Genomic DNA, 26988 nt, shown 5'->3' with positions numbered 1-26988 from the left:
AGACACACTTCAAGGCATCCGCCTTAACTTCCTCAATGGCTGCCCCTTCATTTCTGCTCAGAGGTGGGTACAAATAATAAAGATAATGTTCACTGAGTAATGATTTCCCATTTTCTCCTTACTTGTATGCAGTTATTAGTTAGATCAGTACGGCAGTGAAAATTAATTTTCTCTTCACTTAGAGGGGGCATTACCATGATTAATTTCAGCATGGAGTGGAGGAAACTGGAGGATTGCTGCAATATGAGGAGTGAAATCAATTTTGTCTGATGTGGAAGACACGTGGAATGTGGGGCATAAACAAGTCTGAAATTACCCTCTCTGTCTTCTCCTCTAATAGGAAGAGAGCAACATTTGGCAAGGTGCTTTTGTGCCAAAATTGTGACCCTCTTTGGCTTTCATTGGGATGAAAGGAACTTGGAAACGAAATTCTCTCTATCTATTGGCCATTATTTCAATATCACACACATCACTTGTGGTGCTTGCAACTGGAGAATCCATTATTTTTAAAGAAAAAAAGAATTCAGTGCTATTTCTGTGTGGTGGTGCATTGTTGATTCTCTACGTTTATTGGAAATAAACAAATCAAGTTTCATCCTCTTCACAAATTAATCTGCTACCTGTCTCATGTGAGCTGCGTACAATCACCAGGTTTTACCAGAAACTGGTAAGCCTACACAAAGCCAAAAGACACCACAGTATTACACTACTACAAGGATCAAATTGCAATATGCAATGTTTGCAATACAACTCAAATGCCAGAACAAATTATGGCAATGTACTTCACAGATATGTTGAAACTTTAAATGTCTTTATCTTGCAGCTTTACGTTACTTTAAGCTCACTTTTCAGACTGATGTAGTGGCAATGTTGTGCTTTTGCACTGGTAAGGTTTAGTCACAGCAACTCGCAGATCAAATATTCATTATGATTTGAGAAGGCTTAGCTCCCATACAAGAGTCACATGACATATTACAATAGTAAACGTCATTGTCAAGTTGCAGTCCGGAGATTAGACATCAAGGCTGCTCTGAGAGATTGAACTGAACCTGGTGGTGTCATCTATCACCCTCGCTCTGAGAGGCATGACGGCCGCAGAGGGAGCTCTGTCCTTGGTTACCAGCTGTTAGAGCAGGACACTCAAAGTCATCTCCCCTGAGAGATCACAATGAATGGCTGAAATCTTTGCTGAGGATCTCCACAGCAATTCCAATGAAGACAAATGAGCACTAATACTGGCTGGTTTGAGGGACGCTCTCTGCCATACCTCAAGTGGATGGGGGAATGGGGGCCAGAAGAGCTCCGGGGTAGACAGGCTGAAGTCCTTGGCTGATAGGGCCATTTGAGCTCTGTGTCTTCAGAGATGAAGGGGAAGAATGAGATGGACGTCCAGTGGTTTTCATCAGCTGTACTGATGTGGAGCATTGATATATGACGGGAGCTTTAACACTTGGTCAGTTGGATCAATAGTATGAGAGTTGGCAGAGCTGAGGAGGGAACCAGAAGCTGCTGCTCACACTGAGAGTGATGGTGGGTCTTCTTACCAGGTACTCAGACACCTCAAAGCCACTGAGGCAGTGATTACATATGGAACATAGCCTCTGAAACTCATCACTCCTCAGTAGTCTGAGCTACTTTCTACAGACTGTTAAAAAAATTGTTAGCAGCACCTCTTTTTTCTGAATTCTTATATGTTAGCAGCTAATTCAGGTGTTCTTTTCTGCCAAAGTTAGTGGTTTCATTTCTTTTTTGACCTCAACCCCTTGATAAATTCTTTTACCCAGAGTGATAAGACAGGAAGAAAAATTCTATAATCAGAATAAATGAAAAAGCAGCGGTGAGGCAAGATAATGAATTCCAGGCAGCCCCGGCGTCAAGAGGGGGCGTTTTTTTATATTGTTTTCAGTCTATGATGTGTTCAAAACAACCCAAAACTCTGAAGAAATTCCACTGACTTGTTAAAACCACAATGAACAATTTTGGAAATTTAAATTCCGAGTTTCCAGTGGTCCTTGAAGCCATCACGCCCTTACCTTATGTCGTCAGTGCATCATCCCGCCACAAGGAGTAGCCAGCAGCTATATTTTAATTCACAATGGACATTCGCAAATGGCTGAAAAAGCCAAAAACTACACCATCGGCGTCCCTGCAGCCTGACAGCAGCAACAGGAGAAGCCGAGGAGCACCTGCCGAGGCCAAATTCAGAGAAGGAGCAGTGAATTCAGCGGCACAGGACAGTGAACTGCCCGCCGGCCCGCCGGCGCCCACAGCCTCTGAGCCAGGTTCACCACCATCACACTCACAGCAGGAGCATGGTTTACTGGAGGACCTCGGAGTTGACAAGCCAGTTCAAGTTTGTCTCAAGCAGTGCACAGGCCAGGACGAAGAGAAAGTGACTTTGAGTCAACTTGTTGCAAAGGAGTACATGGTGTTCAGTGCCATGCCAGCGGTAATGACTGCATTCAAACACGCACTAACATTCGGGGCATCAACTGCTATGTGCCAAAACTCATTATCCACGTTGAAGAAGGTATCTACCAAGCACAGACGCAGCAGAAAGCCCATCTCCTCCAACTGGCATCTGAGAATGACCTCCGTCGGAAATTCAAAGATGAGTGGAAGGAGATGCTGTTAAGGAGGTTCCACTCATCAGGAAAGAGGAAACTGCAGCTCTACTGAAGGTAAGAGCTGGTTATTTTATCATCTGTATTGTTGCTGCTGTTTGTGTTTGTTACCAATGTGGTTATTGATCACACGCTGTTGGACATCACATGTTAGATCAGTGCCGTCTGATCTGTGGAGTCTGTTTTTATGTTGCTCTGTGTTACCTGGCTTGTTTCTTGCTTCTGATTGGCTAGTGCGGTTAATCAGGTTTGTGGTAGTGTGTTATTGTAACATGTTTCTTATCAAGTTTCTTTGTGGTTTTGATAAAACCATTGGGCTGCATAAGTTTTGTCATACTATGCATCACGTCATTGCCCCCCCCCCCTCGATTTTCAGACGCCCCCCATCTGTGAGCTGGCGCCAGGACTGGTTCCAGGATAGATCCAAGATTTAATTTAACTCTCATTATGCAACACAAGACATGCACAAAATACATAGAATGTATGTCTCCCAAAGCTACAAACAAACACAACCAAACAAAAAGTATACACAGTCATTGATAGCTCTGTAGTCTGGTGGTATGCCAACAGATACTTCTGTATATTTTGCCAGATGGCAGGAGGGCGAACAGACTTAAGGAGCGTTAAGACCGAACGCGACAGACGCTAATACAATTGCTTCAGACGCTTCTATCACGCCGCTCGATCATTTTGGACTATTCGCTTCATTTGCGTCATTTGCTTCATTTGCATCGCTTGAAAAAAAAAAAAAAAAAAAAGACGACGCACTTGCCCGCTCCTTTTTTGAACCGATATTTCTCAACCCGCTAATTCCACATCGACTTTCACCCACGCCTCCTTTTTTTTTTTTTAGTTTGTCCCTGTAGAACACCGCAGTGGTCATTCAGCACCGGGTGCCCACAGACAGCTACTATCAGCTTCTCCTCCATGTTTCTCTGGGTGACCGTAAACAACCGTACGTGAGGGAAGTGACGTCGTCGGTTTAACTCGTCGCTGATTGGATGTCGCGGCGCGATGCCGCCTGAAAAGTTGGATATTTTCAACTTTATTCGCATCGCTTCAGACACTCCAGACGCCCCAGACGCTTCAGACACTTCATTCGCGCCGCGCCAGACGCTCCATTCACGCCGCTGGAGCCTGAATCGCGTGTCTTCGCGCCATTTACATTGATTTTCAATGTAGAGTTGCCGCTCCATTCGCGTCCATCGCGTTCGGTCTGAACGCCCCTTTAGGCTGGGGTGGGTTTTGTGCACATGTAATAAGAACCATGCCAGTCTGTACAACATACATTTTGCCATTTGATACATTGTACCAGTTTTAAATTAGAGGTTATTTATGTCTACAGTCCTTTGGCAGGTCATAATTACATTTTAACATAGCTCAGTACATACAAAGGTTAAATCCAGTGTGTTTGTTTTTAAAGCTGCTGATAAAACTATAGTTCTTCATGTCTTCTGGTAGTGCAGTTTAAAGCTAAGAAGAGAAAAAATCACTCTGGTCATCTATTGAGTTGGTGGGATGGCTCTGAAGGTTAGCACCCAAGGGTATCACTCAAAGTAAGAGTCAAGACACTAAAATGAACAGAAAGAACCCATGAAATTGTATACAAAGTCATCAGACTTTAAGAGCTGAATACATTTTTCCCAGAAAAACTGCATGGGAAGATTTAAAAAGGCCAGAAACTCATCAGTCAAAGAGAAGGGAGACTCGCTCCACAAAGAGTGAGAGTTGTTGGTGACCTTGTCTTGTGGGAGAGACCACTGGGAAAAACTGTGGGTGGACCTCATCCAGATCTCTGTGATGAAGTAAATGTGGCAACACACAAATCTGAAACAAACTTTACTCACTCCATGAGAACAGCCACAGTGAGGTATGAAAAGATAACAGAGGCAACAGGGATTAAGGCTGAGACCAAGAGTGCACCTGCTGGCAGAGATTTCTGGAGTGGTCAAAGAAATCAGCCGCAAAGGTTGCTGCTGGTGCCAGAGAGAGCTTAAATAAACTCCAAATGAGATCTTTCTCAGCAGCACTGACTAGATCACAAGCATAAAGAGAGCTAGTCCTCTAAAACAACCTCAATGGTAAAAGTCATGCAACTGTGAATCCACCAGGTTCATCCCCAGAGAGTATAGAGGGCGGTCCAATCAGGAGACCTCCTGCTAGCTTGGTTGTCAAAGAACTAGTTGAGGACAGGAAGTTCAGCAGTTTGACTAGGCTGGTCAGAGCCATTGCCTGGGTGTGGAGAGCTGCAACAAAATGGAAAACGAAATACTCAGCCACAAACAAGGCAAAGCTCAAAACAAACCTTTTGAAGGAAGAAACAAAGTCAAAAGCAAAACAAGCAGTGATTTCAGTTGGGGAGTGTGAAGATGCACTCAGAGATCTTTTCCTTGTAGCTCAGGAGAGTGTTTCTTTTTCTGACACTGCTCTCAGCAGACTGGCTATATATAAGGATGAAAAGCCAAGACTTCTGATGGATTCCTACTGGCCCACCAGAGATTCATTGCATTACGGGGACACCCAAGAAAGTTGTGGTCAGATGCTGGAAGAAACTGTACTAGGGCTAAACCAGCCCTGCAAGACCTTTATCTGTTTGTGGGCCACCTGGATAAACCAGAGCTTGGAAATCATGCCACTGGACATGGAACATAAACGAGTTGGAAGATCCATCCATCAGACTCTCTTCACAGGAATGAAGCTGCTAAAGCAGCAGTTCGGTTGGTAAAGAGAGCTTTGCATAAACCTGGGAGGAGATGGATTTTTTTCCATGGGGAGAATTTCTGACATTTCTTCTCATGGCAGCCAACCTGGTTTATGAGAGGCCCATAGATGCCACAACTCAAAGCCAAGAGGGTTGTGTTGACTATATCCATCCCAACTCCCTGCTGCTTGGTAGAGCTGGACCAAAAGGAGAAATTGAGTCAGTTGGCTAGACCAAATGTATTTTCCAGGAATAAATGGTGCACACAAAGAAGAGGAATGTGGCTGTGAGAGATATTGTTTGGCTAGCAGACCAAAATGCCTTGAGATACAAATCAATACAAACCTGCCAGGGTGGTCAATGTCAGCATGGACAAAATGGGCATTGTCAGAGATGCTATAGTTCTGCACAGAGACATCAGGCAGTTGGTTGTCCAGGTGTTTTGTCCAGGTGAAGAAGAAAAAGCATTTTGAATGATCAATAAGTTCAATGAATGAGACACAAGTATGCGATTGCCCAGCATCTTCTAAGGAATCCTGCTTCAATGCAAAAAATGCTGATGAGACTCTGTGTGTAGAGACGCATCTTTTTATGTTATCCTGCACAGCCGATCTAGGTTGAAATGCACTGAGACAATGATCATTGATAATTAATGAGCGGTGCAGCTGTGTGAGACGCCGCACAGTCAGTTGTTTGGACTTAAAGTTTAATAAATGAATGATTACCCAATCTAATGTTTGATCATGTAAATGGTGATAATGAAAAGAGTGTTAAAATGATCTGTTTAAAATCCAGTTTTCTATTGACTTATTTATTTATTTTCTTTTTTTCTGTTTCTTTATGATTTGTATTGAAGGTTATCAACATGAAACTGAAAACCTGAACCTGAAAACTTAATGCAGAAAAGAAGGAAAAAAAGGAACTGAGTTGTTCACTGTGTCCTCTGTTGTGATCTAGGCTTCTTGTCAAGTTTGGACAGATAACAAGGTAGAAGAAATCAGATAACTTAACAATTTTTTTTATTCCTTTGAGTGCTCGGACACCTTTCTACCTAACCATAAAAATTCTAATGCTGACATTTTCCCCTGTAACGATCGCCACACAGTAACCTCAGTATGACCAATAGGAGCAGAGGGACGGTGTTCAGTGGGTCATCATGTCTGCTGGTGCAGTGCTGCTATCTGGCTGCTCACTTGCTTCTGGATAGTGAGCTGCTAAACTGGCAGAGCACACTTGAACCTTGACACAGATGCAGTGAAAACAGTGCAGCTTTGAGGAGCATCAACCATTTCAACTTGCTGACTTGTATCATTTTTTACTGGAATGTCGAGAAAAGCCTTAATAAATCAATTAGATTAAAAGAAACATATCTGTCATGTTCATTTAATAGCATATTGGGCAGTGTAAGTGTTCGATGAAGGTGTCATAACGTGGATTGATAGAGGTAAAACACATTCATAGGGATTGATGGGGTTTCATTTGATTTCATTACTCTGGATCAGCATTCAAAGGGCCAAATGATGTGCAAGCACAAGTCACAAGTCATCTCTCAAGTGGGCTGAATTAATACCAGCTCACTGTCTTTCTGTGGTGTGTAAGCATGATGGACAATTTACTTGATAGATTCTGAGACTACAGGAATATTTTTCTGATAGAGTTTAAGTGTTCTGTAAAGATCAAAGCTCATACAGAGTGCATACAGATGGGACTGTCACATTAAAATTACATCACGGAATCTTTTAAAAATTTCTTTTCTACCTTTCTGCATGAGTCTTTCTCCGAGGGCAGAGAGATGGCTCTGAGCTGGCCAGTGTGTCTGTACACATTTAGAACTAAAGTAGATGTCGCTTGTGTTGGTTTTCTGACACATTTAACTTGGGATGGACTGAACATTAAACAAAAGTTTCCATTATTACATATTAAGATAAGTCAGGAGGTCACACACAACCCAGTTGTCAGAATAAATGTTTGACCACAGAAACACTGGAACATTAAATTTCTTGACGCTCAGTTTTCAAGAACATTTCATGTTGTGAAAACACTGTGCTTATGCTACAGTCTGGCCAAGTTGTTTTGTTCACCAGATTGCCAGTTTTGCCATCTGTTAGTATACTTTTGTTACTGATAACATCAGGGACGAAAATCCCATTTCATAGTTGGGGGGGGGGGGGGACTATAAACAGTAAAATTTTAGAGAATAATTCCAGGGGGGGACAAGGAATAAAAGATGTAGCCAGTCTTTTATACAGCATCTTTAACCACAATTTGACGCTTTAGTTTCTCAGTTTTTCTATCTCTCCAACAGGCAGGCAGAATACCTTTATTAGCACTGGCTCAGTCCACCTGCATGTCTAGATTTAAAACAAAATGACTGAAATCAAATTAACATGTACACATGCAATGAATAAACTAATTATCAGGCAAACATCGAATTTCTCATAATCAGATAACTGCCTTTTTCCAGATGAAAGATATCAGATTATGCTATTCTCTCTGTCTCTGTCTGTGACTATCGCTATCCTCTGTGCTAAATCTTTAAAAGGTCCCATATTATACTGTTTCACACAGCTGTCAGAGGTCCAACAGCTCTGTATTCGAGATGCATTGCCCCAAACCCATCCGTGGTCCTGAACTTCAGCTGTCCAAATGTCGGTCCACATAGCTCTATTCAGAGCAGTCTGTTTCTGTGCCTGTACCTTTAAATAATAATAATACATTCTATTTATACAGCGCTTTTACAGCTCTCAAAGACGCTTTTCACAAAACCAGATACAGAGGAAAAATACATAGTGCTCAGTGAAAAGAGGAAGAAAGAGAAATAAATGAAAAGTACATAGAAGGACAAACAAACAATGTGCAAATAACTATGTGTGTTTGTGATTTCAAAAACTGATGGAGGGCACAGAGGAAGACAGCTATTGTTGCAGGTTCAAAGCCGATTTAAAAAGGTGGGTACTGAGTAATGATTTGAAGGTGGATGGGTTAGAAAAGTCACAGATGTGTTTGGGAGGGCGTTCCAGAGGGAGGGGGCAGCTATGGAGAAGGCTCTGTTGCCCCAGGTGCTGTGCTTGGTCCTGAGCGGGTGTGAGAGGAGGTTTGCATCGGATTATCAGAGGGGGCGGGAGGGAGTGTGGTGGTGGAGCAAGTCTGTGAGGTAGGAAGGGGCCTGGTTATGGAGGGCTTTGTAGGTGAGAAGGAGGAGCTTGAAGTTGTTTTGATGTGGGACAGGGAGCCAGTGCAAGTTTTGCAGAACGGGGCTGATGTGTTCGTTGGAGCAGGTGTGGGTGAGGACACGGGCAGCCGAGTTTTGAATGTACTGAAGTTTGTTGAGAACCTTGGATGATGAGCCATAGACGATACTATTGCAGTAGTCGAGTCGCCAGGTGATGAATACATGGATGAGAGTTTCGGCGACAGTGAAGGGGAGTAATGGACGAAGGCGAGTGATGTTCTTGAGGTGAAAGAAAGCAGTTTGGGTGAGGTGGCTGATGTGATGTTCAAAAGAGAGGTTATTGTTGAAGATGATACCAAGGTTACAGATGAACGGGGAAGGTGACAGGGTGTAGTGAGGGAGTAGTTCTGGGTAGATGTGGTGAGGGATTTTCCTACGATACCAAATCAAACTTGTATTCAAGCTCCACTGTGCTTTAACAATGAAGTAAAAACAGAGTTAAAATGGTAAATATGCCTCAACTCAAACGAAAAGTCATGTAATCATTACTCTTATCTTCCAGTAGTGAAATGATAGAACTGTTGTTCTCATTCATTCACTTTTAGGTTGCTTCCACAGACTGAAGCAAAACTAATCATTGTTTCATTTTTCAGCTCTATTTTGTGTTTACACACATTTTTTCTCTGCTCCAAACCATGGATGCATTTTGGTCTAAACGCGCACCACCGCTGTGGCACGCACCGAGCAGCTGGAGCTGCTCGAGGATCGGCAACGTTCACATAAACGGACTGCAAGCTTGACTGTAGCCGCACCGAGACCCAGAGCGTGCTTTGGCCCACAAGTAACGTCCGCATCGGTCCCAACAGGACTCGACATGTTGTACGCTGAGAACAAAGTTTCACAGTACACGGCACACTGCAGTTGCTTGCAGGTGATGTGCTGACATCCCAGGGCACAGCGCTTGCTGCGCACAGAAAGTAGATGTCTCTGTCTTGGATCAGGTCGGGATCTCGTAACACTATTAGGGGTAATTAGCTACCGAGACGATTTCACAGAAATCACTTCAAACCACAGGGAATTAACATGAAATTAGATTTATTACATTTTTTACTTGTTATCTTTTTTCAAGGCATTATTTTTCACTGGTCCCACCGGGCCAGTGCTTGGAGCATTCTGGTGGCTCCGACAGTTTTACATCCGGGCCACCAGGCCATTTACATTGTCGACCCCTGATGGCTCTGGGCAGTGGCGAGCAATGGCGGGGAGGAGGGCTCCACACTATCCTCGGGGGCCGGGCCGCTAGGGCGGCGAGCCGCAGGGACCACCACGATGATCCTGGACACAGAGCAGCCCGAGCAGGGAGAGGACGTGCCAGCAGCCACAAAGGCACCCGGGACAACAGGGGCATCGGAGCTGGAAGCCGCGGGGTAGTCCCAAGCTTCAGTAGTGGGATCAGCTACCCCAGACGTGGAGCCGCTCGAGCCCGTGGCCGGAGCACCAGTGGTCGCAGGCGGGGAGGGGCCAGCAGCCTCGCCAGGTGTGGAGGTACCAGAGCCAGGAGCCGCATGATCACCAGCTCATAAATGCTAATGAGCTCCATCTGTTAACGCCTACTTGGAGACCCCTTCCTGCTACGTCACTCTCAGGGAGAGGATGCCCCTTGCATTAGCAGTAGCATGCGCTAATCTTTGCGGTGGATATATATTAGGGCTGTCACTTTTTTTCGAAATTCGGATATTCGTTCGAAAGTGGGGGGAAAAGTTTGTATTCAAATGTAATGACCCATTCGAAATCAAAATGTACAGTGTAAGCGCAACAGACTGTTTGAGGTAGTTTGCCTTATGATCCAGCAGAGGGCGCTCTAAATCAGCTTGACCTTTTGCACGCCCTATTGACTCTTGACCTGTCAATTCCGCTAGTAATATTAAGTTGTTTGCTATGAAAATGGGGGACACTAGCGAGCAGAGCCGTCCTGCACAGACAATCGCGACACCAAAGCATCTGAGAAGTAGTATATGGAAATATGTACTGTTCTACACCGTAGATGGAAAAGTAACTAACAAAGCTGTTTGTCGACTTTGTACAAAGCAGCTGTCTTACTCCACAACGACAACAAAGACCCAGAAGGAGAGGCTCCTGAAGAAGTACAGACTCTGTGGTTAACCCGTTTCAGAATGGTTAGTGTGTCTGTATAGTTTGTTTGTATGTGTTGTTACATTTACTACCATTAAGCTAATGGCTAACAGCTAGCGAAAGCTGTGTTTGTCTCCAACACAGTCTCCAAACTCTTGGACACTGTTCACATCATCTCTGTCTCCAGTCTGCACGTTTCCAGACTTTTTACTGTAATATCATTACCCTTGTAATATCACCCTTGTAATATCATTAACATTAAACTCGCTTCAAACGCCATTTCATAGCGGACCGAAGCGGAGCTAACTAGTTAGCTGATTTCCAGCTGAATTCACCATACTCGTAGACAACTATATATACTTTTAAACCGCGTCGACACTTTTCGGTGGCTAGGGTGCAGTTGCTGGGTCCGGTATGGTTGGGACTGATCCTTTTACGAAGGTCAGTGTCGAGGCAAAGCCAGCTTTGTACTGACCCTCATTACTGAAGCAGTCCGATGTGAGGTGATTAGCACACACACACAAGCTAACACGAACCATAGCCGGCATGTTTTGTTCTAAAATATGAAACACAACCACTGTCTCTTCTGTTCTATAGCTGGGAGAGAATATAGGCACTGATGTTGATTTTTAGAACCAACAACAGAGCTATTTGCATGTCTAGCTTTGAGCACTGACATTGTGAAACACTGCTGTCTCACTGCTGGACACACCGAACTTCACCTTAGGGATGGACGCCCCCCTCTCAGATATCTCCTATCTCCATGCAGAGGAGGAGTGTAGGAGTGCCATGTTACCAGTGGGTGGGCTGCAGAGACCATGCAGGAATCGTTTGTTTTCCTCATTCTGGGAGTTGGCAGGCTCAGGGAGGACCAGCTTATATATGTAGAGACCAGAGAAAATGTGTTTTTTTATGATATGGGACCTTTAAATACGTAAATGGCACATTATTGTGTGATTATAATGAGTGCCACTTACATTGTGCTTTCAATAAATGCTACTGCGTTGTTCAAAAGTTATTAATTGTCTCTCAAATTATTCTAGGGGGGACAGCTTTACTGGGGGGGACATGTCCCCCCTGTCCCCCCCGGGATTTCCGCCTATGGATAACATGTTAAGGTTTTGGAAGATGGTTAACAAAACTGCACATTTCTATTAATTAGAGAACAAAGAACACAATGAATACAGGATGACCCAGGACACAGTCTGTATAACTGAATGCTCCATTTGTTGGTCACTGTTCACTTCAATACTAAGTTTGTCATTAATCTGATAATTACCTACAGAGAAATTAGGGGTAGAAATTAATAACAGGCATGACTTGCTTCAGTATTGTGTGCTGTCATGTTTAGTACATCATGTCACCATATCATCATCCACACCAACAGACGCTGTCACTCGCCACTCAGGAGTTATTGGTGTTTAACAATATTAGAGAGAAATATGACTCAGGAAATCGGTAGTGGGTCGACAGAGCATGACAATCAAAATCCACTTCCCTTTACTGTGGCCTTGTATACCAAGCAGCCACACCAATGCCTGGGCCCAGTCATGACCTTGTGAAAAATGACAACAGGAGCCTTGTGTGGTCCATCGCTCTTCCTCTCCAACACTCAAAGTGATGTATACACATCCATTCAAAGAAGCAGTCCAAAAAAGCATCACTGTGATTCATAACGGATGACTCATAGGCTGTCTGACCTCTGAAATTAGTTTAAATGCCAACAACTGATAACAAGGGTAACGTTGTTGGTAGGCACAAAGTTAACTGAAAACTATAACTGTAAGAGTTAAATAAAGAAAAACACAGTGCTTCTCATTGAAGGCATTCAAAAATAGGAACCATTTACATTGTGAAATTATAATGCAAACATATTAAAGTGATGGTTGATTGTCAAATTTAGAATTTCTTTTATCCATAGGAATGATTATTAAATGAGATGACAAGGGGGTTGCCAAGTGTGAAGATTACAGTAAATCACATTATGTAACTTTTGCTGAAATCAAAACTTTACGACTTTGACAATCACATGCTAACTGTAAATGTTAAAACCTACAGGTATATCTCAAAAAATTAGAATATCATGAAAAAGTTCAATATTTTTTGTCACTCATTTCAGAAAGTGAAACCCATATCTCTCTATAAAAGCAAGAAATCTGCGTGTGTGTGTGTGTGTGCCTCAAATATTTCTGCAGACCAGGATCAGACTGACTTGAGATTTCCAACATGGCTGCTGCATGGTTGAAGGGTGGGTAACCTCAGATTTATTTGGACTACAGTGATACTGTTAATGAATTATTTCATAAATGCTTTCCACTAGCAGTGTCAAACATAGCCACCATAGCCACATGTGCACCAGAACTGCACCATCACTGCAGAGTCCACCCCCACGACACACCTTAAGAAACAAGCAGATTTATACCTACGGTGGCACGAGCTGGGTCGGGATTTTGCCAGCGGTTCGGTCCCGTTCTGTGCATCTAAAGTGATTGTTGTGGAGATGACGTAGCAGCAAGATGCAGCCTCTGTGACTCTCAGTCCAGATGTGTTGGTGCGGCCTTCAAACTATGTTGATAGGCCAACTGAAACCGGACTTATGAATAATGTCCCCCACTCTGTCGTGACTATTCTCTGTTGTGGCACCTCAGTGGTGGAAAGAACCCCCGACCAATGTCAGGACAGTGGAATCACTCTCCATCTTCCGCAAAAGACTCAAGACTCATTTGTTCAGACTTCACCTTGACCCTGCTTAGCATCCACCCCCCCCCAAAAAAAATGTTGTATGCGCTTGTACATTTGTATCGTTAGCACTTCTATCATAGCACTTTTGTACTTAAAGAATCTTTGACAAAGAGCAGTTATGATCCTCAGATGAGGGCTTGACAATTGTTTCTATATTTCTTTTACTCCATCGACAGTGATATGTCGTGGTTTCTCTCTTGTGGCAAATGTATTTAAGTTTCAGCTTTACACCAGATTTGAATGGGCTGAGATATAGTCAGGCCAAAGCAAAGCTAACATTGCTTATTGTACATATCAAAGAAAAGAACATCTTGCAGGGAAAATGGTCTTAATATTTTCTTCTAGATTACACCAGGAGAAAGAAGCATGGGGATCACACCACACAAGCAGTGGGCAAAGCACAAATGACCCAAAGTAAAACCCAAAAGGCCACCATCCCTTCCCTCCCTCTGTAAAGTTAACATCTTTTAACGTGAATGTGTCTAGTTCCACCTGAGTTGTGAGATAGCTGAATGGATCTTGTTCCAATAGTCAGCAGAGCAGAGAGGGGGATCATGGAGCTTGGGAAGTTAATCCATGTTAGTACATTTATTTTGACTAAAGAAATACAGGCTGGAGGAGAAATTGGAACACCACTCCATCTGTCCAGTTCTGCCTTGATTTTGTTCCACATACATATACTAAGGGTGTGCATCTCTTCCTTCTAAGATGATCCAATATGTATCTAAACTAAGAACAAAAAGTAGGGAAATTTGTGTTTGATATATTATATCTTTGTTGTAACAGTGCTTCTTGGCAATAAATCTTATACCATCGGAAAGCCTGTTTATTTCCATTTCATATGGTGCAACATTTGTAAGGAACATGCATTTGTGGGATGAGCAGCAGCGCTGAGTATGTGGGTTGTGCCCAAGAAAAAATTTCCAAATCTTCTCTGCCAGTTCCAAACAGCTTATTCTGCTGTTGCTATTGACCCTCGCTTTGAACTTCTGGCACCCTCAGGTAGTAACCGCAACTGTGAGCATGGGCCCTGCTATACTGGTCAGTTGGTGTCTGCTCCTAAAATTGGCATGCCACGTTTGACTGATCAATGAGTGGTAGTCTGCTTTGTGACATGTTTGGTGGCATATTGAATCCGAAACTTAAGTCCAGCAGTGAAGATTGCTGTACTTAGTACCAGTCCTCAGTGCAGGCCAGAAGGGAATGGAACATGGTTGTTAATGGCAGCCTATAAAACACCTGCTAGTGGTCAAGTAATGAAGCAGTGTTCATTTTTATTTGATGACCTAATTGGTAGTGGGAAGTTGTAAATGAACTGGGAGCATCCATCCTTATCCATCAGATAAATGGTAAATGGCACTGTGATAATACTAGGGTTGCCACTATAACACCAAGGAATTCACCACTGCTGAAAACAGTGTATTAGAAATGTCACATCGCACTTCTTTACATATGAGGGTCTGGAAGGGTTGTACCATTTCATAGTGGGAGATCACAACCATTACCCCTTGTTACTCTGTTCTGAGGAGTAAGGAGGCACCCTAATCAAGGGGTGGGGTAAAGATTGACAGTGGGGATAAGTTGTTTGAACTAATATCCTATTTCCTTGAATAATTCCAGTTTCCCAAGCAACTGGCTACATTTATACAGAGTGATACACATGCACACAAAGACACACCTCAGATTTTTCATAAAATGGTTAAACCCGCCCAGTGCTGTAGACACTATTTTGACATTGGCAGAACAGTCACTTTCCAAGTAACACTGCATCTGCTCAGTATTTCTTTCAAGTGTTGTCCAGTTAATCCATTTCCATGATTCATGAGTTTATAAAAATTAGCAAATTTACTGAGATATGACAGGCTTTAGTTGCTAATGGGGCTGAAAGGTCAGTTCAGTCAAGAGCTTATGACAGTGTGTAACAGCCAACGAGCAGACATGGAAAAAAAAAATGTGTGTGAAAATAACTGTGGGTCTGAATGGCCTCACACTGAGCTGCTGTCATCCAGAGGAACATTTACCAGGACTGAGCAGAGAGGTGTGTTATTTGGGTAAAAATTGTCCTCATTTTGCTTGTTTTTGCGTTACGCATACAAAAAAAATAATAGAAATTTCAATGTATTTAAGTTTTTTTTTTCTGTTTAGTGACTATCTAGTATTCATGTAACTGTATCACTGCCAACACAATCAGCAAAATCAAATTACTGAAAACATGAGAAGATTGAAAGCACAATCTTAAAAAGGACAAGAAAGTGGATTTGAATCCACACTATTTTCAATACGAGCGTAAAAAGGTTGAAAAAAATAAAATGTTAAAGCTTGGCTGTGGATAATGACAGCTGTTCATTGTAGAGAAATCTAGAGCAGTTATCCCAGTTTATGTGGCAAATATTGTCTTTTAATGTTTGTTTCATTTCAACATATGCCTTATCTGATTGATTCTGTTTACTTAATCCATACAGCATTGTTACAAGTTTCAAGCAACATAATGGCCAGAGTGAAACAAGAAAAGGACTACTTATTTGCGATAGCCTGCATTGTCACAACAAGAAACCAAACAAAAGTGATCACTTGTCACTTCTTGACCCAAACTTTTCACGATAATGCACTGCATGGCAGTACTGTAGAATGTCCTTCACCCACAGGCTGTAAAGGACTGTGAGGGCTGTCAAGGACACAAATGCAGTCTTTGGCCTTGTTATGTTGCAGTCAGAAAATGGCTGTGATCCCTCCAATGGCTAGATGAGAGCTGGAATATCCACTTAAGGCTAAGCCAATGTCTTCCTTTTGCATATCGCTGAAACATCACTTAACATTTCACCTCAACACTTCAACTTCACAGTGTTATAAAAGTGACACATATTGCCTACTAAAGGAAATGGGTTCATGAATTGGCCCATAAATCCTAACAAGCACCGCTCTCTCCGGAAACATGCTGATGAGTTCTCCAACTTGGGTCTAAATATTATGACTCTGAGGATGTGTGTTAGCTGCCAGCAATCAACCAAAGTGCAGATTGTCAACTATTTTACCAACCAGATAATATCATGTTGGGATCAGGGAACCTCTGATATTTTATCATCTTGAAAAGGGTTCGGATCAGGGCCAGGGTTACGCCTAGTTTCAACAAACGCATGTCTAAGGAGTCGAGTCAGTTGGAAGCCCATTCATTCCAATGGGAATCTCTTTGATATCCGAAGTTCCTGCAAAAGTCCAGCCTTCTGTAATGTTTTGGTCCAGAATTTGCGGTGAGAATGTTCAAAATATTGAACTTTTGCAGTGGATTTCAGAGACAGTTATGACAGTGTGCTAGCTTAGCTAACAGGTTGCTAACTAGCTAACTGGTTATTTCTGTCACACTGCGGTGAGGGATGTCCTGACTTGGGGTTTTGTCTGGTGAATTTCCTGTTTTATGTTGAAAAGTAACTCTCCTCTCGTTTCAGGTTACTCGCTCTTCCTCCTGTGTCACCGGCCTGACGTCTCCCCTGATTCCCTGATTGTTTCCACCTGTGTCACCCTCCCTTGTGTGTATATAGTCCTCGTCTTCCCCTGTCTTGTTGCCAGAGTATTTCGTCGTGTCGAGTACCTCCAGGCTTATTCACAGCCTTTGTCAAGAACCTTGTTACCATTGCCAAGTTTGTATTTTCATGTTTTCATAATTCGTCTGAAGAAGAGTGACCTTATTTTGTTAAGCTTTTTGGTTAGTGTTGAAGAAGTTTTGTTTGCAGTTGTTTTGTTCCTCCTTTTGGAGCATTTTGTGTTCTTGTAATATTTCCTCAGCTCAGTGTAGCACAGTTCTGAGTATCTGAGCATCTGAGTCCTCCATTTCACCCAGGTCTGACAATTTCCTTCAATTCAGTTGCTCGTGTTGATTAAGTGAGTTTGTATGATTAAAAAAAACACATGTTTATAAAAACACATGTTTATAAAGTTCTAACATATTGTGAATGTTATTCTGCTAAAATACAGTCAGACATTATATACAGTATATATACAGTATGTATACAGTCGTTGCCAGTTTGATTTAAAATTGTCAGGTTGATCAGTTTGATATGAAATACAATCAGACAGTCTTGATGGTTCAACGTGAAGTTTCTTTGGGTTACAGTGAGAGTGAAGTGCTAGGGTCAAATGTTTTTTAACCATCATCAACATTTTAGAGAGGACAGAAAGACAGACAGAAGAGTGGCCGAAGACAATCAATCTACTGGTTTAGGAGGCATGAAACAGGACACATTAAACTTGTAGGATACAGCAGAAGAAATTAACCTTGGCAGGTCAAAATGTCACCTATCTAGAATCAGCATTTGAGAATACAATGTTCCACCATAGACTTTTATGATTAGTAATTTCTAAAAGCAAATTATATAAATAGATAAATAGATAGATAAATATATAAATTTTACAAATTAGAATGTTCTATAATGAGTGTTGCATTCTGATAAAAAATCTGTTCTAGATTGTTAAACATAGTAGAACATCAAGCCCTATTTTAAAAATGTTCAACAACAGATTTTTTTTTATTCAGAAAAGAATAATAAGGACTAATCTAGAATGTCTTTTTTTTCAAATAGAATATTCTATTAAAGAACAAGAAATTAACTAGAGCATGTACAGTATGTTGTACAGATCCAAATTAAAATGTGCTAGAATGAGTGTCACTTTCTAATAAATGATTCAGTTTTATATTTTTGAAGTATGATATAATATGTAGATCCTATTCCAAAATACAAAATGAATGATTACAGTGTTCCAACTGAAAGATCTATTTTGTCATGGAGTGTTCTGGAATGACATACATTTTCTCATACAGCATTCTGCTCTAGAACACTGAAATAGTATTTAGTATTTAGATTCAATTCAGAAATATAACATTCTACAATGGAATGTCCTGAAATGCAATGTTGTATTTCAAAATCTAAATTATATATTCTACAGTGACTGTTATTTTCCATTTGAACATTCTATTATAGAATTTTAAAATAGAAAATAATATATTGGTACTATTCCAAAATCATTCTTGAAAACAATGTTCTACAATAGATTTTTATGATTCAGAAATGAATGCTCTGGTCCAGAATGTCTTATTTTTAAATAGAAGATTCTATTCAAGGACAAGAAATCAATGAATTATATAGACGGTAGATCCTATTCCTATGTTGGTGTCTTGGCTGACACATCTCTGCAGCATCGCGTGGCAGTTGGGGACAGTGCCTCTGGACTGGCAGACTGGGGTGGTGGTCCCCCTATTCAAAAAGGGTGTTTTAACTATCGGGGGATCACACTCCTCAGCCTCCCTGGGAAAGTCTATTCCAGGGTACTGGAGAGGAGAATTCGGCCGATAGTCGAACCTCGGATCCTGGAGGAACAATGCAGTTTTCATCCAGGCAGGGTGCTTGAGGGTTCATGAGAGTTTGCCCAACCAGTCCACATGTGTTTTGTGGACTTGGAGAAGGCATTCGACCGTGTCCCTCGTGGCATTCTGTGGGTGGTGCTCCGGGAGTACGGGGTCGGAGGCCCTCTGTTATGGGCCGTACGGTCCCTGTACGAGCGTTCACATTGCAAGCAGTAAGTCAGACCTGTTCCCGGTGCATGTTGGACTCCAGCAGGGCTGCCCTTTGTCACCGGTTCTGTTCATTATTTTTATGGACAGAATTTCTAGGTGCAGCCAGGGGCCGGAGGGGGTCTGGGGAGCCACAGGATTTCATCTCTGCTTTTCACAGATGATGTTGTCTTGTTGGCTCCGTCAAGCCAGGACTTCCAGCATGTCCTGGGGCGGTCTGCAGCTGAGTGTGAAGCGTCTGGGATGACAGTCAGCACATCCAATCCGAGGCCTTGGTTCTCGACCGGAAAAAGGTGGCTTGCTCCCTCCGGGTTGGGGGAGAGTTCTTGCCTCAAGTGAAGCTGTTTAAGTATCTTGGGGTCTTGTTAACAGGTGAGGGAAGGCTGGAGCGTGAGATTGACAGGTGGATCGGTGCAGCGGCTGCAGTAATGTGGTCGTTGTATCGGTCTGTCTTGGTGAAGAGAGCGCTGAGTCAAAAGGTGAACCTCTCGATTTACCGGTCAATCTACGTTCCTACCCTCATCTATGGTCATGAACTTTGGGTCATGACCTAAAGAATAAGATCCCGGATACAAGCGGCTGAAATGACTTTCCTCCTCAGGGTGGCGGGGCGCTCCCTTAAAGATAGGGTGAGGAGCTCTGTCACCCGGGAGGAGCTCGGAGTAGAGCCGCTGCTCCTCCACATTGAGAGGAGCCAGCTGAGGTGGCTCGGGCATCTGTTTTGGATGCCCCCGGGACGCCTCCCTCGGGAGGTGTTCCTGGCATGTCCTCCCGGGAGGAGACCCCGAGGAAGACCCAGGACACGCTGGAGTGACTAAGTGATTTTTTTTTATATATATATAGTTTTGCATTCTTAAAAATATAGCTTTTTTTACATGGCCATAATTGTTGAACAACGCAGAACCATTTATTGAAAGCACAATGTAAGCAGTGCTCATTAGAAGTGCACAATAATGTGTTATTTACATCTTTAAAGATTTAATCCCCCCCTCCCATTCCTAGAAATGGTTGAGTCCACCCCACACTCTTTCCAATGGGCAGCGCTAGCAGCTGCAGCAGCCTGGACAGAGCCTGCTACTCACACCATGCTGCGGGGTAAGAGGTGTGGATACCACACAGACATAGTTACAGAAGTTACAACAACACACATCCCATTTACAAAAAGCACCAGGTCCAGGCTGTCTGCAACATTCATCCTGCATTGTTCAAAAGCCTACTCAATAACAAGTGCTGTTAAGCTAAGATAATACCATTGTTTTGTATTGCTGGGTGAATAAACAAGAACTTATATACAGGTAGGGTAAGGACTAATACAGTATAATGCAATTATTGTAATTATCATTACTTTTGATAACTTTTTCAAACATTTGATTTGAACATGCTGACAGTGCAAGAGTGCAACAGAGAGAGAGACAGAGAGGTCAAGAGACAGAGAGGTCAACACTGGACTTTCCCTCCAGAGACGGGGAGTAATGTGATCAAGAGTCGAGACTGATTTGTTTTTAAGTTATGTTACATTAATTTATACATGTAAAATGATACAACATAGATTACATAAATGATGCTAATGAACATAGTCACTAAAACCCAAGTATTATTTTTTCTTATTGTCCTACCATGCATAAACCATGCCAGTCTGTGATGTTTCCAGTCAGAATGCTTTCTTTTGCTCCTCAGGATGACATAATCTGCCTATGCCACCCAAAACTTTTACAAATCAGTGTTGGAAAACATCATACAATGTGTGTTTACAATGTGACAATACCAAGGTTAAGGTTTATCTCGGTTTACATACAAGCATATTTACAGCGTGTCTAGACACAACATAGTACCCATTTTTCTTCCATTTAACCCATGTTATTACAGTGACTGCATAATGAGCTCTGAGCATACCTGCCAACATACTTTTCATAGGAGTCTACCTATTGAACCCTTTCCCCTACTGGGCTCCAGGTTGGCAATGTATGCTGTTAATCTCCTGGTTTCATAGTGATAATAGGCGTTTCTTAGTTACTGTGGAATATGTTTTTTTTCAATGCTTAATGTTGGTAAGTATGGCTCTGAGTGCTGACAAAACATCTGAGAACTACGCTAAAATACTGTGCCTCAATGCATCCCTTGTAGATGCTGCTCTGTTTCACTACTGCTCAGGCTAATGCTAATGCCTCCTATATGGACACCATTTGGGAAAGATTATGGTTTGGGTTTATATTAGGAGTTAATGTTAATGTTAGTAGATCAGCCATCACTTTGTCATCTCTTGATCATCTCTAATTGCGTGATTCAGACACCTCTAATTTCTAAAGATGCAGTATTAAGGGATGAGCAATACCCACTATTATACAGACACAAGCACATCATTTGTAATAGCAAATCTTTATGTTTCCAACAGCAATAGTTCTTTATTAAGACTATGTAAAATCACTGGCTAAGTCAATATGACTGTAGCTAGCTAAACAGACAAGGAACTCCCCCAACTATCAAATGTCATCAATTGATAAGTCAAAGGAATAAGATGTTCCAGCAAAAGAATACTCTGTTTGACTAATCTTGGGAGGTCGAGTGCAGAAACACCACAGTGGGTGCATCAGAACAAGAAGAATATAAAGATTTCAACTTCTGCTCTTTTCAGATACAGCTAGTGTTTTATCACTATTAGTTAAGTCTGATGTATACATGTAATATTGTGCAGCTTCTTAAAATGTCAGCATTAAACAAAGAGGTGACTCTGATGGCATGATATAAACCTCTGGGGTCAGTGGCTCACCACAGAGACAGCCGCTCTGTCTGCCCTGCTGCTGTGTAAACTCCAGTGGCTGCAAGAAGAGATGTATCCACACGGCTGCGGTCTCTGAGGAAGCCCTCATTGCCATGGAGCTCAGCCTCTCTGAGACACCTGATCTGAATCCAATCACGGCAGCCGTCTGTGTGTGCTCCATACAAACACCAGCTGCCCAGGAGACTGACTGCTGCTGGCTTCTCTGTCCACATGAATGTAATGCGGATCCATCCCAGCCTTCTGCTGCCGCCTCCTCCCAAAGCTGACACAAAGTGACACACAGCCAGTTTGCTATAATATCATGGTAGACCTCATAGTGCTGGTGCATGTGGTTCTTGGCATTACAATGATTTTAATTCTGTTCCTTTTATTTTAAAGAATATTAAATTGTATTTTATAATATCTACCTGTACAGCAGAAGATGCTCAGTCGCTGTTGTTCAAGTATGTGTTCTCTTTGTGGCATGTGAGAACACGTTGTAGTGGGCGCTTTTCAAAAGAGTGCTCTGCAAATTGACCTACCACATGACGGTTAAAGTTAAAGTATCAAAATTATAAATAAAATGAAAAATGTACTTGTTTTAGACCTTACAAAATAAAAATAATGTATTTCCATTCCATTGTTCTTATTCCTTGCATTGCCCACATTAATTTCAATGCAAATTAACTGCAAACTGCATGTTATGCTAGTAGCGGCTAATGTAGCCTCAGGAACAGGTTTAAATTCTGTCAGTTGTAAATATAATAATCCTAAACAATACAGGGATCTCAGCTCACTTATTCTGCTGTCGTGTGTTTATTTGCATGTTATCTCCAGGTGTGTGTATGGCATGGTAACCATTTGTACAAAGCAATATTTGGGCTTTTTACAGTTTTTTTCAGTGACTAACAAGCGTTTGTCCAATCAGTTAACACATTTTCGAAGCTCTAAACACAATTAGCACAGCATCGGACTTCTGTGGCCATACCATTCACACATTTCATGTCGTTTTCACACAATATGCAGTCAGTGAACACATTTCCACAATGCTTACATTTTCTTAAGAGACACGCGATACCTCCCAACAAAATTATGGATTGTTTTTGTATTATTTACAAATGTTAACACACAACATGCCACAATAGCAAAAACAATACTCCAAACCTTAGATACAGTATAAAATCCTCTACTTCTGCACTGATATAAGTTCAAAAACAATATATCTCAGCTGATAATGAACTAGCAATTGAATAATTGACACACAGCTGATTTATGTGGGGTAAATTGGGCCAACTACAGCTGATTCCAATGATTTCAGCTGCATTGATAACTATAAAAGGAGGACTTTGAGGAGTGATTTCTCTTGGAAGCAGTAAAAAGAAAAACATTGTAATGTCTGGACGAGGAAGAGTACGAAGGAGAGGTGCAGGTGTAGTGAGAGGTGTAGTGAGGGGGGCAGGTGCAGTGAGAGGTGTAGTGAGGGGGGCAGGTGTAGGAGCAGGCCCAAGGAGAGGGCAAGGTAGGGGTATAAGAATGCGTGGTGGTGGCATTCCAAGGGCTACAAGAACGGTAGTCAGTGATGAAATTCGTGCCACTATCATTGACCATGTCATCAACCATGGTCTTTCACTAAGAGAGGCTGGTGAAAGAGTGCAGCCCAATGTGAGGCGGTCAACAGTTGCCTCCATTGTACGCATTTTTCGACAAACCAACAGGTATGTATTGCATTTTACATGGATTATTTGTATTCTCACTTGACATGTCAATACAGTAAGGCCATACAGAAACGCTAACATAGAATTTTTTGTCCCTCTAAAGGATGCAACGTCTTCCTCCCTCTGGGGGAAGAGGAAAGCTCCTCAATAATGATCAAGAGCTTGCCATTGTGGAAATGGTAGTTGCAAATAATGCAATAAAACTCCATGAACTGCAAACTCGGATTGTAGAAGACAATGACATGTTTGAAAATGTTGACAGTATCAGCCTCACAACAATTGCACGGACATTATCCAAACACAGAGTGCGGATGAAGCAGCTCTACACTGTTCCCTTTGAGAGGAATAGTGAAAGAGTCAAAGAGCTACGGCAACAATACATCCAGGTATAGTGAATATTCAATTCAATCTTCAATTCTAAAAGCTTTGCACTTTGCAAGCAGGTAACCTAGACAGTACAGCACTGTAATTGGTTACAGCATAGTATGGTGTACAGTAATGACATGATTTGCATTTGAAACTTTGTTTCAGAGAGTTATGGAATTGGAGGCCAACCAGGCACCTCATGAGTTCATCTACCTTGATGAGGTGGGATTCAATCTGGCCAAAAGGCGTCGTCGTGGACGAAATGTTATTGGACAAAGGGCCACAGCTGATGTGCCAGGACAGAGAGGGGCAAACATAACAATGTGTGCGGCGATTTCAAACGCAGGATTGCTGCTTCACAGATGTCAGGTTGGACCCTACAATACAGAGCGCCTCCTTGCCTTTCTTGATGATCTCCACCATCACCTCATCCTACAGCAGAATCAAGAAGGTGAAAACATGAGGACCTTTGTGATCATCTGGGACAATGTGGCATTCCATCATTCCCAAGCAATTACAGCATGGTTTGAAGCCCACCCAAGACTAGTGCGTCTGTTCCTTCCACCCTATTCACCTTTCCTCAACCCCATAGAGGAGTTCTTTTCTGCTTGGAGGTGGAAGGTTTATGACCATCAGCCACATGACCAGATGTCCCTCCTTGAAGCCATGGATGCTGGCTGCAGGGAAATCACAGCTGATAACTGCCAAGGGTGGATCCGTCATACTAAACGCTTTTATCCCAGGTGCATTGCCTTGGATAATATCAGATGCGATGTTGATGAAAACATGTGGCCTAACCCTGAAGACCGCAGAGATTAGATAATTACTTTAGAAATGTTGTGCTTTTATTATTTTGAGCTTTTTGCATTTTTTTTCTTTTTCAGAATGTTCTTTTGTGTTTCATGGATATTTTGTTCACTTTACTGTAAGCAGTACTGTAAAAGTGTTCTGTTCTATCCCACTGTAAACAGTACCTATATCTACTGTACCTCTTGTAGTAAACAGTAAATGAATAAAAAAATGATTTGGTTTTTAGTGGAATGCTTTTACATACAGTTCCCAACCAGGAAATTTAGTGTAGAAATGTTGTATTGCATGTTTTACATGCAAATATCTGTAAAACTGAAACAAACACAAGTCTATGCAGTAATATCAACAATAGCCAGTGTTTTGAAGCCTGGTGTACTTTGACTGACTGCATGTACCTTCTGAAGTGAAAACAAGTGTTATTCTTTGACAACATAATGTCATTGTGGGTCAGATTTCCAGTGTTTTGGTAAAGTTAGTTTGTACAGAGAAAGGTGTGTTCTATTTTGAAATGAAGAGTTAGTATATATTTAACAATATGTGTTTTTGAGAAGAAAATTATCCATTTGGCCAATTGTGCTTTGTAGGTGTGAGTCTGTGTTAAGAGTTTAGAAAAAGTATCAGAAGTATGGGTGAGTGCTTGTTAGCGACTGAAAAAAACTGTAATCTTGCTGAATTCATTGTCACTGTGAATGTGCTGTTATTGCCTCTATTAAGGAGATGAATGGAAAAGGAAAACAGGCCTGAGGGAAACTTATCGGGCCTCAGTTGTTTATGTCTCTGTCGGAGACTAGATGAGATGCACCAAATGAAAACCAAGCCCAATATTTCTCTTTGATCTCTAGACTAATATGTCTGTCATCATTATCATTAACTGTGTTCGATGGAATGGGATTGTTGGCTGAGGAGTGGTTCATCTTTTTCTGCACATTAGGTAGAGTTTTTTTTTTTCTTTCCTCAATACGATGATAAAACGTGTGAGTCTGACTGTGTGCTAACAGCAGGGAGTTCTAAGCAGTGATAGTGACGTTTGCAGAGATGACAATAAATACAATTTGTCTCTGTAGCTGCAGGTAAAAAAAAAAGAACAGCTTAAAGGCAATGGGGCTCATCGGAACACACACAAACACAGACAAAAACCACAAACACAACGACCACAAACATGAACCATTTTTGAATCCAAATGTCATCAAGTAGAGTTATTATAGATGTATTTTATGCTGCAAATATGAAGAAACCTGATCATTGTATAGTACTGTGTCTGTTTCTTTGCACATCACAGGAGAACATTGTTAAGGCGATTAATGCAGCCTGTGACTCCCTCCTGCTTATACTGGAGCAGGGGAATAAAAGCACATTTCTGAATCCAGCTTGTCTTGGGCCAGGGAGACATAGTGATGGATTGCTTTGCTGTTTGAATGCAAGGTGGCACACATTAACATTTGTACTGTTTCTAAAAACATGCAGTGTTATTTCCATAAAGGCAATCACACCACAGGCTGCTGGAGTCAGCAGTCACATGTCATCACATTCTGGTGTCTTTCACACTTGGTCTGGAGGAAAGGCTGCGATATCTGGTGGTGTGCTTGCAAAAGCAAGCACAGTGGTTACCGCTGTTGTTTTAATAGGTATATTCTTCATGCTCTTGGTTAGTGTGTTACAATCACTTTAAAGCTAGGGTTGGTAACTTATTCTTAAATCAATTGTTCTTATATTTGTAGTAACATTTTTAATGTGAAAAGGTATGACAGGCTACCTGTCTGTCTGTCTGCCTACATTCCTGCTTGCCAGCAAACATTCTGCCTGTGCACTCATTGTGCATGACTCGATTGTTCCACAAAGCCAAAGAGCAGAGTTGCTACAGCAGCAAAACATTTGTTCAGCTAAGTTAGCACAAACGCACAATAGCAGTTAAAAGTCACTACCGTGCCGAGTAGCCTTTTCAGACTGAGGTATGTAAGATTAAAATTGTAGCTCAAAATATTAGTATTACAGTTTTTCTCCGCTGGTTTGGCTCATTTCTTGAAATTCTCAAAACGCTAAGATAATTTAGCAAAACAGTCTTACAGTTCAGCACAACACCATAGTTCACTTGCAAAAGCTAATATCTCTCCCAAAATTGTTCACTCATGCTTCAAAAGTAAATTCTTTTCCCATATAAATAGTCAGTGCCACCAAAAGGCAAAAGATCCTTCTCAATTGCTTTGGCTCATTTCTCAAAACAGACTGGACGTTCTCAACGCTCTTGGTGCTTTTGCTGAAATAACCTGGATGGTTCAGCACAACACCATGGTTCACCTGCAAAAGCTCATATCTCTCCCAAAACAGTTTACTAATGTGTCAAAACTAAATTCCTTTCTCATATAAATAGTCAGTGCCCCAAAAATGCATTGTGCCTTTAGCATTG

This window comes from Acanthopagrus latus, chromosome 22 (genome assembly GCF_904848185.1).
Source record: "Acanthopagrus latus isolate v.2019 chromosome 22, fAcaLat1.1, whole genome shotgun sequence".
NCBI lineage: Eukaryota > Metazoa > Chordata > Actinopteri > Spariformes > Sparidae > Acanthopagrus > Acanthopagrus latus.
The sequence above is the reverse complement of the archived record's forward strand: the minus strand, read 5'-3'. Positions refer to the sequence as shown.